A 14,223-nucleotide genomic window follows, 5' to 3' on the forward strand; every position below is an offset into this window, starting at 1 on the left:
GGGGGGACGGCTGGTACATGGTGAATGTGGGCTGAGTCTTTGATGCTGTTATGGGCTCCGTTGAGACAGCGTCTGTGCACAGCATCCTCGATGGAAGAAGTCACGATGATCTTCTCTGCAGTCCTCACTACACTCTGCAGCGATTTCCTTTCTCATGGCGTGCAGCTCACAAACCAGAGGGAGATGGCTGGTCAGGACACTCCCTATGGTGCCCCCTGGTGGTGAGGACAGGAGGGGGAAAGGTGTGGTCTCCTCTTCCGGCACAGGAAGTGCAGTTGCTGAGCCCATTTAACCCGTAATAATGTATTAAGTGACCAGTCAAGACTATCGGTTATCTGCACCACTGAAACTTGATACTATTGACTTCATCCACTCCACTGTCAGTGATGAATGGGGAATGCCTGGGCTGGTTTGTGCTGAAGTCAATGATCATCTCATCTCATCTGTCTTCTTAACGTTCAAGATCAGATTGTTGACTGTGCATCAGTCCACCAATCACTTCACCTGCTCTTGATAGGACAGGTCCTTGTTTTCCCTAATGAGACCCACCCCTGTTGTGTTATCTGCATACTTGATGATATGATTAGAAGCAGATGCAGCACTGCAGTCAAGGACTTAGGACATATCCCTGAGGAGGGGAGCTGATGGAGAGGTAGATGCAGTTGGAGGGGGTGTTTCCGTGTCTAACTTCTGTCTGACCTCAGTAAACACTTTCCAATCCATAATCGTCCCTCCACCAAACTTTACATGACAGCGTACCACGCAGTCTGCATGCGTACGTGCTTGATTTTATACTCCTGTGGCCATGGAAGTGATTGATACACCAGAAGCCAAAGATTTAGGTGGTTGTGTGGACACGTGGTGCTCAAAAATTGAAGTAAATTTTTTTTATTTTATTTCAATTACAGTTCATATTTTCCACCAACTAAAAAAAACCTGCAGGTGATACAATAAATTTAATTGTCAGTAAATGTGATAACAACTCTGTATCTTTAATGGAAACCCAACGTCCCGTGGCTCATTCATGAATCTAAACATGCCTCACAGCATGTTTTATTTATCCAGCTGTAAATACAATGAAACAATGCTTCTGTTCAGTTTTATCGAGTTGCCGCTGCTCGCTGGTCTTCAGCCCACGCACAGCCTTCTGATCCTCAGAGGAGCATAAAACCGTCATTAAAGACACATTAAAACTGGGTTTGCTTGGCACATACTTTATATTGCCCGGCCCCTGTGGCTTGCAGTTTGATGAGAGTGGAGATTTGTTGTGGCCGAGCAGAGCTCTTGTTTACTACAGTTTGTTAGACTATAAATATAGTGTGCCCCCCCCCCCCCTCCTCCTCCTCCGGCGGCGCTTACTGTACATGGAGAGGTGATAGTCAGTTGATGGGTCTGTTGGTGGCATCACTATGACTCACTCTGATTCTCTGCCTACAGGCTCTCACCCACGTATAATATGGACCAAGACTCAAGTTAACTCTAATAGGCGATTATTCACTTTTTTGGCAGGAGAAACTATGGAAACTCAGAGTGAACACTGTCATCAGCTCAAGAGGACAAGCACAACAAGGTCCACACACGATCCTAATGAACACATTACACATTACATAACTGCATCTGATGCTGCAGCACATTTAAAATAACAGCAACATGTGCAAACATGCAAGCATTTTAATCACTGAAGGCTTTTAAAACACAGCTAACACAAATGAGGGGGAGTCTTTATTTTCAGAAATCAACCTTTACCTGAAGTGTACAGACACATACTGCTGCTTCGGTGCATAGCAACAGTATGTGTCTTATGTGTTATATTTCCTCTCGTCAGACTGTCTGACTCGACTCAAACCATCAGGGACAAATGAGTCTCACAGTTCTCCTGGATGCCGGTTAGAGCAGAGTTTCTATTTGTTGTCGTTTTGGGTTTTTTTCCTAGCAGTGCTGCTGCAGTTCCAGTGTTTGGATTTATGACTCAGTCAGTTATTCAGACGAAGAATCTAAACACATTTATATGCATAACTACAGATTCCAGAGACAGATCCGAGTATTAACAACACAGGTGTTTGTCCTCCCTGTTAAAAATCAGGAAAAACTGCTAACCCCCCTCCCCACCACCACCACTAATTTCAGTCACGTTATTAGTCTTTTCCATTTCAGTCATGGGTCTTTCATTTGATAATCAGCTCTGTCCTGGCCATTATTTACAGTCGATGTCAACCATAAGAAATAGAAATAAATTAATCACAGAAAATAAATTAATTAAATGGAAAGAGCCAAATATTCTGTGGCCTTTGGCACCTAACGCCTTTTTACAGAAAGTAAATATACACTCACCAGCCAATTTATTAGGTACATCTATTCAACTCCTTGTTAAAGTAATTATCTAATCAACCTAAATACTTTTTGTCTTTCATTTGGAGGAAACTTGGTGACAAAAGTCCACAGCCTAATAAGTCAACTGTTCATGAAAAGGTGACACATGCATGGTTGTTTCCTTATACAGAAGACTCAGAAGGAGCCTGTCAGACATGTCAGCTCATTAAACTCATCTCAGAAACAAAGCAAACAAAAGGGAGGACAGAAGAGTCTTATCTGTGTGTGTTGACTCAGAAAGCAATAAAGAATACACTATATTCCAGTAAATGTTGTGCTTCATGCTGGTGCCTGGTTTTTGTATTGTTCTTGCATAAATAAGGTTTCCACCACAAATTGATTTCTGAAAATGGCAGAAATTGATGCATCTAAAATAAATGAATTAGAAAAAAAGACAGAATCCAGGAAGTGAATTTTCTGGGAAAGTAATCAGACCTTCCTGTCCAATGTGTCCCCTAATTTTTCAATGTAACATACTGTGCAAATAAGTCTTCAGTTATGACCTTTAAATTTAGATTTGATGGTTTTATTGTCCAAGGTCTCGGATAAGATGTAGGTCTAGGTAGGTTTGTAAAGCTTTTGTATTGGACTCCTTATTTAAATGTTGCGTTCAAGAGAAAAGAATTTAAAGTGTGATGCACCATTCCAGAGATTTTAAAGTGTTGTATCCTGAAGATGGACACTGATGAAAAAGAGGATGACCACATGACTTCTGTTTCAAATGATTACATGCATTTTTCCCAAGGATAAAGCAGCTGTGTGGAATCTTCGGCCTTGATCCTTTTTGAGAACCATCCCACAACTCAGCTGGTTTGACAACTGAATATTAAGCACTGTTAACATTTGGGAAAGCTTCAGTTTGGAAGAAAATCAGAGTGGCCAGCATCTGCAAAATGTGAATTTTAGAGGCAACCCTGAAAAAACTCAAAGTAATCAGAACAATGTGACCACAAAGAAACTCGAATAACTGAAACACCAGCTGCAGAGCACAAACACAAAATCGCACCATCAAGACACAAAAGGACCAGTGAATGGATGCTGACTGCAGAGTGATGCAAAGCAACCACAAAGAGGCTAAAATGATCCAAAAGAGACAAGAAAGAATGAAAGAAAAGTAATGACTAAAAAAAATGTACAGTGGGGGAAAGAATTATTTGATCCCCTGCTCAATCATGTTAGTTGATTTTAATGGAGAGAGATAGAATATCAACTGCAAAATACAGAAAAGCTGGTCAATTCATACAAGAATTCTGGCCTCCATGGATTGGGATTGATTACAATCACGCAGTCTGTTACAGATATCGCTGATGTTAACAAATTGTATGTGTAAGTCACACCTGTCCACAGAATAATTTTCTTCATGGGCAAAACTGTAGAGCTGCACAGGGCTGGAACTGTCATGATCCTGGGTCGGTGACCCAGCGTTTTGAGTCTGTTGTTATTATTTTCTAGTTTATTCTGATTTTGGATTTGTTCTTGGTTCTCGTGTTTTATTTTCCCTACCTGTGTCTTCCCCCCTGTGCTCTGTTCATGTCCCCGAGTTTTGTGTTGTAAAACAGTCTGTGAGTTTCCTGTTTTACTTTGTAGGTCTGCGTCTCGTCTTGTGAATTAGGTTCAGCTGTGCTCCCCTCCTGTGTGTCATTCCCTCATTACCTTGTGTGTATTTATAGGCTGTCTCCCCATTCAGGGTCTGCAGCCTTAAAGTACGGACTTCAAGGCCAATTACGTCACAGCGGCGCGCCGAAGGCTGTCCCAATTCAAAGGCTGCTCGAAATGCGGCCCTGAAATGCGTCCTTCATTTCCCTGAATTTTAAGGCTGTGGCAGTGTAGACTTCGTGGCCCAACATATCCCAGAATGCATAGCGCGGCGATGGGTGTGGATAAATTTGCAGAAAAAAACGGCGGATGAGGGGCGGCCGAAGAGTACACTTTAAGTACTGAATATTATGTCACTTATTTATGTGCAAATGTTTAATAACGAAGAACATTAAACATTACTGTTGGCCACATGTCGGCAAAGTTATGTGACATTAGTGACGTTTGTACTAACTTGGTTTTAAAGCCTTTACTTTAAAATATACGCCGTTCAATAGCTGAGCTTAATCTTACAGAGAATGATCAAAGCTCATGTGGAAACAAACAAACAAATGAACAAAAGATTTTCTCCTTCATTTCTGTCAAACAAAGCTATGACACGTTAGTATCATGGTTGCTAGGCAACCTGGGCAGCGCAACGGAGGCTTTTTTTATTTTTATTTTTTTTTTAACTTTATTGACAAACAACAGTATCAGCGCAACGGAGGCTAGACCGTCCCATTACACAAGCCTCGCACTTCCGGCCTTAGCGGTCTTTGAGTACGCGGCCCTTGAGGATCGTTGAGGCTGCGTACTTTAAGGCTGCAGACCCTGAATTGGGAGACAGCCATAGTGTGTGTCTGCCTGTGTTCCTCGTCGTGTCGTCTGTGTTACTCAGTGTTAATCAGTGTTTTTCCGCGTCTCTGCCCTGCTTTCTCCGTGCCATTTCCATGTGTCTTCCGGTGTCCTTATGGTTTCAGGTTTGTTTATTAGTTTCTCCCAGTTTAGGTTTTTGTTCAGTTCTGCTCTCACTTTTGTTATTGAGCACTGTAAATAAACTTCACTCGCATCTCCACCGCTGTCTGCAACTTGGGTCCTCATTCGCTCCACCACACCACTGCTGCCCCAGCTGTGACAGGAATGGGCTATAAGACCATCAGCAAGAAACTGGTGACAAGGTGATAACTGTTGTGTGAGGTTATTCAGAAATGGAAGCAATATCAATATATGGGGTGAGGATGAACATAAGAAAGATGGTGGATTAGCCCAAAACTTGACCAGAAGACCACAGTCACCAAAATGACAATTTGTAACACGTTGTGCAGTAATGTATTGAAATCTTGTAGCATCCACCAAGTCCCTCTGCTTAAGAAGGCACATGTACAGCCTGAGCTAAAGGTACAACGGAACTTCACCACATCGAGGGGCCAGTGGATGGGGCCATGTACTGCAAAATCATGGATGAGCTTCTCCTTCCAAAAGCCAGAATGATGAAGATGTGTCTCCCAGCATGACACTGAACAGTTTCTGTAAAGAGGAGAGCGACAACACGGCTCCTGATATGTGTGCAAACCCGGTGATCAGCTGTGCTTCCCCACAAGGGTTTCTCCACCAAGTACCTGGGGATCAAATACTTATTCCGATCAGTGACATGCAAATCAATTCATAACTTTTCTGTAAAGGGTTTTCTTCATGTTTTTTTTCTAATACTTATTTCTCCGACTGTATGAATGAAAAAGTAATACAAACTAAGGAAAATCCACAGGTTTGTTTAGTTTATGTGTGTTGATGCTCTTATGCATTTTATGGTAGATATAAATCTAATAGGTCAGCTGCTGTAGCTAAGATTAGCGTAAAAATTGTAAACAGCAAACTTGGCTCTGTCTCAGCATCCTCAGCACTATGTGTTTCTCTCTGAGCTTTTCACTAAGTCTTCAACAGGCCCAGTCTTCCTGTAGCTCATTTTCAGTTCTCTGGTTTTTGAGGTTGTTTTCATGGTCATCTGGCATCCTTTGTTGGGCATTCTCCATATCTTTGTGATAATTTTGTGTCACTATGTAGTTGTTTGTTCTGCTGCATCTCTTTGTAGCCCTTTGATTATGCTCAGATTTCCCAGCGCGGGCCCTGGGCTTGTGCCCAGCATCTTCAGTAATCTCTCCATGCAGCTGCTGCTCTGCTTTTGAACACAAATGAAATGTGCCCCAAAGACAATATTAATGACTGTTACAAAGCAGTGTAAGAAGCGTATTAACGTTGAGGGATGGTTGGTTTAATGCAGTACTGGACTTTGAACCAAGCTATTTTCTCCCAGAAGAAATCGCAGCTATAAGATGAGCCTAGTTTTAAAAGCCAGATAACAAAGGGACCTTTTATATGATCTAACTTGTTTGGAGCAGCCACCTATCCCAAATTTTAAAATTACCCTTTGAAATGTTTCACAAAATACACTTCAGTTTTTTCCCTTGCAAATTATGAGAAAGGAAATAAAATATTGTGGATAGCAGTGCTTGATTGTCTTCCTCTCCACTGTACACTTTCATAATGAAACTGTAGAATAATGTTTGATGCAATGCTCTGGGTTTGTTACAGAAATGACAAATCAGCTTTAGATCATAACACTTGGAGTGTGAGTAAGTCTAATTCGATGAAAAAAAATGTCTGTTTTCACTCTGTTGTTGTTTTTTTCAATTAATTCAATGGCCAAATTCAGTTCATTCAGTAATAATTTCAAGTTTCCTCAGTTCAATTTAGTTTTATTCATAAATCAGTGCTTTACATTGTAAAGTAAAAACCCTACAATAATTCTTATTTATAACAAGTGAATGGCCACATCATCATCAGCTGATATCTGTTTAACAAACATCTGTGCTGACTATGTGCAGGAGTTCATTCCTGCTGCACATCATTGTTCACTGTGTTACAATGCATAACGTGTGCGTGAACAAAAATCATTTTCTGCTGCTGAACTTCAACCAGAAACAAACAGTAAAACAGTACAAATGTGTTACCTCAGGGTCGTGTTCAAACAGAATGAATAATTTTTAAAAACAAATGATCGGTCAGGTTGGGCATTTTCAAATTTTACATGTTGTTTTACTGTGAGAAAGAGATGTTATTGAAATTATCCCAGCCCGGCTTGGCAAACAGTGTTTATAGTTTGATCGCTATGATCTCTACTAAAGACAAAGACGATGTGATTGATTCTTTTTTTTACATCTCAAACGTTAGGCCAATCTGATTTTCCAATGATTTTCTGGTAGTTCTGAACTCAGTGAATATCCTCACTTTTAGTCTTACAAACATCAAAGACCTCAGGACTGTGAAGACTTGTTTTAGTTAATGCGAGTTAACGTCATTTTACAAAAGCCTGTTGGAGGTTAAAATGGGCGGATCAAAGACTTGTTGTGTGATACACTTCAGGAAAAACAGAGAACAGAAAATCTTCCAGCTGCACACTAAAACAGCCAAACGAGGAACTTCCCAATATTTCCTGTGTTTGCTACTTTGACTTCACTGTCTGGAAATATCTTTCAAAACTATGGCTGAAAAATGAATAATCAGATCAATTTTTTGCACAAAGTATCTAGAACTTTTTAGGAAGCAAAAAAGCAAAGAAACTGACAACTTTGGACTTTGGCTGGGTTTTTGCAGAATAAAGGCCTTTTATTACTTTTTTTGAGTGTCTGGCTTTAGTTTGACTTTGAATGAAGGAGTCACAGGTCTCCTGCAGGCTAACATGTAATTGTCTTTTGCTGCCTATAATATTAAAAAATTATTTATAATTGTAAATGATTTTTGTGGAATTTTTAAGAAATGTCCAATAAATTAAAAAAAAATATACAAATTTAGATAATAAAAAATAACTGCACAAAACTAGTGAAAGATATTTATGTTTCATTAGAAAGCTGCAGTTCAAAAAGAGTCATGCAAGTTGATTCATTCTCACTGAAAGCCAAATGATTACAAGATTAAACATAAATACCAGTAAACAACAGTTTTAAAGGAGAATGAGTGTTAGCAGCCTGTTGCATAACAGAAGCAAACTTCAGCTTCCCTTTGTCTTCATTGTCCTTCCTTTTGTCCTCACCGTATTCATTTTGAGAGTGAACTGTGAAGTAATTTGTCCTTCAAATGCTCAGTGTCTTTTCAGCACATGTAGCACCAGCCCACTTTGAACCGCAGTCATGACGAAGACCCAATCACCAAAGCATTTAAGCTTCATATTGCCAGGATGGTGAAGCACCGGGTAGCATGGATGTTGCTCTCTGGGCTGAATCTGTTCTAAATCTAGTTCTTTGGTTTCAGCTATATTCCTTTTTTCAGACAAACATGCCCATTTTTGCATCCTATGATTAGGGGTACATGCCATGACCACAGGTTGTATTTATCAATTTTATTGATTATTTACTACAAGCACTGATCGGTTTTAAATGAGGCACATTTATTTTTAATTACTGAAAAAAAAGTCTGCAGGTTCCATCATATATTGTCTTTAAAACGCTGTTTTAAAGACAATATGACATCACATATTTACTTGTTTTACAGATTTTAATTCATATATTTTACAAAAAATGCAGAGAAAGTCTATTTAAACATGAGTTGAGTTTACATGTTAGTATTTAGTGGTTAACACATGCCCACAGTGTTACACTTACATACGGTAATGCGGCTGATAGTATATCAGGGCTTAGGCGTGATGTCATAGTTTATGTTTACATTAAAAAAGTGCAATAACATATAAATGCGTAAAAGCTTGTTATTGACATGATAATTTATAGGGGATTATTGTAACTGATCTAAACACTATTATAGCGTATACAGTGACTCCCAGCAGACCTCCCTGCCTGCTTAAAGAGCATCTGTTTTTCAGCGTTATCTTGGAAAGAATCGAGGGAATAATGATTTCATGAAGTATGAATCATTTCAGTATGATTCAGAGGTGTGAAAGGATGGGTGACATTTCTGCTGACATTTCTTTAATTTGATCCATAACAGGGGAAGGTTGGAAAACTGCAAAGGAATTATTTTAAGCCATCATACTCACACGTTTACACACATTAAAGTGTTTTATGTTTTAGGAAGATGAGGTTATCTTCAATTGAGAAGCAGCGCCAGGTCCTGATTCTGAGAAAAAAGCTTCATATTTATAGAAACACAGAGAGGAAATAAACTGTTTTAAAAAGATGTTTCTATTTTCCCCCTAATCCATTGTGTGAGGTGTGCTGCATGTGATTTCTGTGTCTTAGATATCGGATAAATAGTAAAATAAATGTTAGGGTACGTTTTTAGACATCGAAGTCTTACATAAAGATGTTGAATAACCATAAATTCTGTGTAATGTTGAAAAAATATTACATTTGAGGATAGCTCAGACTTCAAGGACATGCTTTTTCAAATGTGTAGTACCTCGTGTACGTCTACAACCAAACAGCTTTTGTCTGTAACACAGTGGAAAATATAATGATAATAAATAATGGTTACACTTTTGTGTTGATATGAAATGTAACTCTGATTATAGACTCACTCTGGGATGAAAAATGGAGTGCTAAGTTCAGCTAAGGCTAGCTGTCACGCTCAAAATAAATATATGCGAAACACAAAGAATCAGATTCTTCTGCTCACTGAAGCAACAGAATAACGAAATATTAGAATTTAACTCCGCACACCTGAAGCACACTTTTCTGAGATGCTCTGTCCTGCACAGGGAGCCACATTATTATTGGAAATGCTCAGTGGAGAGTTCATGATCAGTGACTCCAAGCAGCAGAGGTGAGTCAGCACACCTGCCAATCAAAGTAGGCCATGCCTCTAACTCCAGCATCCAGGTGGATGAGTTATAAAGAATCAGGATTTATGAAGAGGACAAAAACATAAATATAGTATAAAATGCCTTTTAATTCTGTAAAGTTTGGCATTTGTTTCAAATCCTGTCCTGTGTGACAGCTTTTCCAATCAGATTTGTGATCTGAATGCACGCTGGTGCCAAATACATTTTGCTTTCCCAAGAACAGCTATAGAAAATCTGCTCGTTCAGGTGTTTCTTTCTTTTATTTATTCATTTTTATTTATGTTATTTCAGTTATTACATTATCTGTGGGATGATATGATGATGTCTAAGGCAGGACATTAGAAGATGTTTTTGTATTCTGTTTTCCAGTTGCTTGGTCCAAACCTGTAAAACGGGCTCGGCAAGACTTGTAGACGTTTTCAAAAAGAAAGTTAAAGATTTACTTTTTTGCTTTAAAATTTTCAGGATGTTTAGTTTTATAATTGTCTTGTACCTCCTGCAGCTGTGAAGCAGCTTGGTGTGAGGTGGATGTCAGTATCAAGTGGAGCTGCTGCGCTGGCTCCTCTCACTGGGTCCAGCTTGATTTATTAATCAAGTGCTGGAGGTTGCAGCAGATCGTCATTACTATTGTGATGAACATTGTGCTGTTACCTGTTGTTTGCAATCATCTGCCTGTAATAATACCATCTCTCCTCGCCTCTCCTAGTTTCCTGCTCCCAGCTGTCTTGGAAATCTTTCCTCCTTCGGAAACACACTCGGCTGCTGCCTGTGGAGCAAACTTGCCCACTTCATCACTTGTTCTCTGTAACCTGTCAAAGAAAGGAATCACCTGCTCCCCAGCCTACCCACGCTCTGCCTGTTCCCCTTACTAACTTCTGATTTGCCTCCAGCCGCCCACGGACCCCCCTCCAGTCTCCTACAACACAAATAAGACTGACACAGTTTATCACTCAGCTCTGCAAACAATATTCCTCATCTGCAGCTCCGTTAGCTCCCTGTCTCACTCGGGGAGACCTCCTGTGTTTTGACACTTATGTTGCAGAATGCTGACACCTCCAGCCTGCTAGTTTTTCACTATTCATTCTTTACCAATAAATGTCTCAAACTTGATAACTTGAAACAGCTAAATGGCAGTTTTCTTGAGAAACTGTTACTAGAATACATTCTTTTCTATCCATCAATCATCTTGATGCATGCTCAATCATCCAGGTAAGTACCCTAATTTCCTTCGGGATTAATAAAGTATTCTGATTCTGATTCTGAAGTAAAACAGTTGATTCTGTTCATCTGGACGTAGCGTTTTGTGGGAGAAACATTTCGTCACTCATCCAAATGACTTCTTCAGTCTCAGCTGACTGCAGGTTTCCCCAATCTTATAAACAGTACATTTGCATAATGACTGAAACCAGCCCACTGAAGGAACAATTGTGAATGGTACTCATGGCCAGTGATCAATGGTCCTTGATCAGTGGGTTTTGGTCGGTGGTTGTTGATCAATGGTCATGAGAATTTGCATAATTAAGATTAAGGAACTGACCACCCAGCCCATTGTTCCTTCAACATACATCAATCATCATCTTCGGGTCACGATGGCAGCAGGCTTAGCAAGGTTTCCCAGATATCCTTCTTTCCAGCAACACTTTCCAGTTCCCCTTGAAGGATCCTGAGGCCTTCCACAGGCCATTCAACACATATCATCTCTCCTGGGTTCTCCTTCCAGTTGGTCGTGGCTGGAAAACCTCTTGGGAACATCCTAATCAAACGCCTGAGCCAATGAAGCGCGCTCCCTTTGACGGGAAGGACCAGCAACTCTTCTCTGAGCTTCCTCCAGATGTTTGACCTCCTCACCACAATCTTGTGCTTTCAGTCACTACCCAAAGCTCGTGAGGACAGGTGAGGGTTGCAACGTAGATCTAAAATTGAAAGCTTTGTCTACCTCACGCTCCAGTTTCCCATTCTTTTGTGAACAAAATCCAAAGACTTTTGAACTCTCTTCCATGGTGCAACTTTTCCCTGACCTGTGTTTAGTTTCTACTTGAAAAAACTGAGAAGCAAGGATTTTTCATTAAACTGGAGCCAGTAAACTGTATATGTCTGGCACTTGATTTTCCCACGGTGGCCCTCAGTAAAACTGAGTCTGACACCTTTGGTTTAGAACAAAGTCGTGTGAAAGATGTTGCTGCTGCTGTAAAATTGCAAAGAAACATCAAGTCTGACAAAAATACACCTCTGCGTCAGACGGCGGCCGTCTTGTTCCTTTCCACCTGCTAGCAAAACACCCTCTGCGTGAGGGTGTAAAAGATATTCTTTTTGGTTTACAGAAATAATTCATACATCCATCAAGATACATAATAAAATCACTTAGCACACACTGTGCTGACCATCTGTTGTCAGCGCCGCTCCAGAAATCCCGGAAGGACGACTGTGGGCAAGTTTGATATGACTCACCGCCCAGCTGCCGGGAGATAATCAACGCACAAAACAAGGAAAATGGCAGAGTTCACTGTAGTGCTGTATCTGTTGTTTACACAGTGAGAATCTGTGGTTTTGTTCGAGCTCGACTACATGACGGGGACGAGAATGCAGATGTGGAGAAAGACTTGCAGATATGCGAAGATGGCAGCATTATTCATCACCCGACTGATCCCTGAGCAGCAGGAAGGGCTGACGCTGCTGCAGGAGAATTCATTTTCTCTCTGCCAAATTGACAACAGTCGCGCACACAGACTCCTTTTTGTGTTTTAATCAGATTTCCTGACCTTTGCGCCGCATGAGTAACATCTTAATTGGATCAGGGATTTGTTTAGAAGCCCCTCTCGAGGCCTCTGAGGTGATGTGCGTCTGATTTACATTTCCAAAGCACTTTTGACAGAACGTGTATGAGATTAAGCTCTAATTACTTGCATAAAGCAGCATTAAAAAGACAAGATGAAACACGGTGGACTGACAATAAAAGGAACCTGTATGAATCTTGTATCTGCTGAGAAAACAAGGAGAGAGAAAAGAAAAAGAAACATGCTCAGGAAGCAAACCTGTTTTCCTCTAAGGTGAACTTTGCTCCAGTTGCTCTAGTTGAGTCCATACAGTCCAACACTGTGAGCTACACCCTAACAGGCCATCTCAGAAATGGCAAAAAGAAGAGAAGACAACACACAAAAAGGAAAGAAAACAACAACTTACACGTGGCAAGGTTCAGTAACCAGCACTTTATATGGAACGCAACAGCAGGAGCTTGGATGAGGGACACTTTCTGCATTTTCTAACCCAATAACGTGTCCAGGTGTTACTCATACAGATTAACAAATCCTCCAGGCCAGCCTTCAACACACAACACACACACACCTGTAGTTCTCAGGTGGCAAACAGTGTTGTTTTGCTGCAGGTTCACGTGCAGCTCCCCACAAATGTGACTGCACAGCGTGGTGATGCATACGGCTCCAGAGTAATCTGTAAACATGACATATTGATCTGCAGAATGATTTTGAATCCTCTGAATGATTTTTCTAATGTGGCTGTCTCCTGTTCTCTTGCTACAAAGCTCTGACGAGCGTCTCATCTCCTTTCTGACTTTCAGGAGTTTCAGTGGTAGTAACTGTTGGCTGACGTTAATCAGCTCCAGTTGTGCTCATTTTTAGTTGTCGCTGGTTCAGTTGCACAAAGAACTTCAACAAATAGGCTGAGAAACACCATCACTCACAGCTGTTTCCAAAGGCTCCATTTATATTCAAACACAGGAGTTTAAATCAAGCCATAAAATTTAATTTAATCTGCAAACTGTCAGATAAGTGCAGTGCAATAAATGTGCATGCAGTGAAAAATAGCATAAAATGCAAATAAAAGAACCTCAAAACTTAGTTTGTTGTCCCAGTAACCAAACCCTATGACACCCTCAGGATGCATGAATTGATGGGTTTACCAGGATTCTGCTACTGACTGAACAAAAATTAAGATACCAAAAAATTACCATATAAAAATGACCATATGGAAATACTTTCCTGTTTTAAATGGCTTAACAAAATTAATTAAATAATACTCATTCCATGCTTTTTAGAAAGCATAGGTATTTTAGGCTATGAATATTGGATATAATTTGTAGTTTCAAATGTATTTCTACACATCAACGTAAGAAAACATAATATTTACCCCATTTACCTTGTTTTTTGATATTTTAACAACTGTTTGAATGTTTGATTTTGGAAATTGCGCCCGGAAGTGTAAATATATATTTTTGGACGTTTGTGGAGACCGTGGGTGATCACAATGTAAAGTATTCACTGCCCCCTGTGGTCAAAGTGGGAAATTGCAGCACTTTTTGACAAGAAAAGTTTTTAAATACTTGTTAAAAGCAAAACGTCTGAGTGATTATTGTTGCAATTATTGAAAAACACCACCACTGTTGACAAACCGCAGTATTTAAGGCTTTTTTGGAAACATGTTTTGATTGTGTCGTTGACCACTAGCAGGAACACATGAAGTTGCTACCCTCTAGT

The sequence above is a fragment of the Perissodus microlepis genome, chromosome 4, assembly GCF_051167445.1.
Source record: "Perissodus microlepis isolate ML-2025 ecotype Zambia chromosome 4, ASM5116744v1, whole genome shotgun sequence".
NCBI classification, from domain to species: domain Eukaryota; kingdom Metazoa; phylum Chordata; class Actinopteri; order Cichliformes; family Cichlidae; genus Perissodus; species Perissodus microlepis.